Genomic DNA, 2181 nt, shown 5'->3' with positions numbered 1-2181 from the left:
CTTCCAGGTGATAATGGCTCCCATTGCCCTCCCTGCCACTTCGCCATGACCACAGGGAAAGCACAGGAGGCAGACTCACTGAACTGACTTTTCTCGGTACTATGGTCCCAGTCAATTGATCTCTGTGAGATGCTTAAGTCAGGAAGATGGGCCAAGGTGCAGAACAAATGTCTTAGACATTTGTGTTCTCCACCCTAGTAAAGCAGGCTCTGATTTCCAGAGATGGTCTACCATGATTGACAGCAGACAAAGGCAATAATAGCTCATGGGGGTTGAGCAGTCCTTCCCCACCACCTATGGGGTACTATGGCCACTTGGGAAACAAGTCCTAGAAGTGTGGTTCCTTGGGATATCCCTGTCCATGCCCCCAGGTCTCCAACATCCATCTATCCATCCACTCATACATTCATCCATCAGTCATGATGGATGCTGTTGTTGTTAGTTCCTGTTGAGTCAGACCCCGACTCCTGGCGAGTCCATGTGCAATGGGACTGGATCATTGTAATCCATAGGGTTTTTATTGGCTGATTTTTCAGAAGTAGATTGCCAGGGCTTTCTTCCCAGTCCATCTTAGTCTGGAAGCTCTGCTGAAACCTGTTCAGCATCATAACAACACACAAGCCTCCACAGACAGATGGGTGGTGGCTATACATAACATACATTGGCTGGGAATCGAGCCCAGGTCTCCCGCACGGAAGGCAAGTGTTCTACCACTGAACCACCACTGAACAACTACTGCCCTCTTACTGTATGTTAAAAAGTCTTAACCCTCGAGGAGTTCACGGTCTATGGTGGGAACATTTACGCAAATAGTTTAAAATCCAGTCTGGTAAAAACTGTAAGTAAGATGCATATAAACTACTGAGTGAACACAAAGGAGCTGGCAGATAACTCGGTTTGGCTGGGGAAGGTGACACTTGCATGAAGTCTTACTGAGGAGAATGGGTCTTCAGTAGCTGGTGAAGGATAGGGCAAGGACTCCAGGTAAAGGAAACAGAATGGGCAAAGGCACAGGGACTTGAAAGAATAAAGAAAAGGCTTGCAGGTCTATGAGGCTGCAGAAGTGGATGAGGGAGGAGAAGCAGATGAACCTGATACTGGGATCTGGAGTCATCTCGGACTCAATGCAAGAGGATTTGGACTTTATTCTAAGGTTATGGGTCATGCCTCAGGTAGGGTTGCAAACTAAAATGCCTACAGAGGCCAGGTAGATGATGTACATTACTGAGGTGGGCTAAATGGGGGCTTGGAAAACGGGGGGTGCATGCCCCATCCAAAGGCAGTGGCCAATTTTGCCATCTGGAGTGCAGGTCTAATGTAGCCAAATTTCCATACTTTTTAAAAGAAGTCAGAGAACCATATTTTTATATGAACAGTCCCAATTTTTGTTGTGGTTGTTGTTAGTTGCCACAGAATCAATTCCAAGTCATGGCAACTTTGTGTGTTTGAAGTTGTCAGAAGCAGGTTGCCAGGTCTTTCTTTTGAGGTGCCTCTGGGTGGGTTGGAACAGCCAACCTGTGGCTAGTAGTTGAGTGCTTAACCATTTGCGCCACCGAGGGACTCCAATTTTTAAATGTTGGCAGTTATGTCAAAACATCATGGTGACCAAGCAAAAATATATCTGATGTCTCTTCAGCCCTTGGACCTCCAATTTGGCACCAATGCTTTGAAACAAGGAATTGACACAGCCAAACATAGGTTCCAGAAAGAGAACATCCTTAGAGATGTCTATGTGTTCGTTCTTCCCCAGCCTTTGCCAGCAAACCAAAACCAAAAACCCGTTGCTGTTGAGTCGATTCCGACTCATAGCTACCCTATAGGACAGAACTGCCCCTACAGGGTTTCCAAGGAGCTCCTGGTGGATTCAAGCTGGTGATCTTTTGGTTAGCAGCCAAGCTCTTAACCACCATGCCACCAGGGTTCCTTTTTTACCCAACACCTCTACTCCACCCCTTGCCTCTCCCCCATGCAGTCTTTGCACCCCTCATGGCCCTCCCAGACCCTCCCCAGAACCAGCCTCCACCTTGCACGGGGAGGAGTGAATGAATGAATATTGCTCCAGGCCTGGCTTACAGAGAAAAGCTCAATGTGAGGGACATGAGAGAGCCATATTTATTTCACACAGACAAGCATGATTCCGTCGCATGCTGAGCATGAAAGCTTGCGTGAGGAAAGTACCCG

The sequence above is a fragment of the Loxodonta africana genome, chromosome 12 (assembly GCF_030014295.1).
Source record: "Loxodonta africana isolate mLoxAfr1 chromosome 12, mLoxAfr1.hap2, whole genome shotgun sequence".
Taxonomy (NCBI): domain Eukaryota; kingdom Metazoa; phylum Chordata; class Mammalia; order Proboscidea; family Elephantidae; genus Loxodonta; species Loxodonta africana.
The sequence above is the reverse complement of the archived record's forward strand: the minus strand, read 5'-3'. Positions refer to the sequence as shown.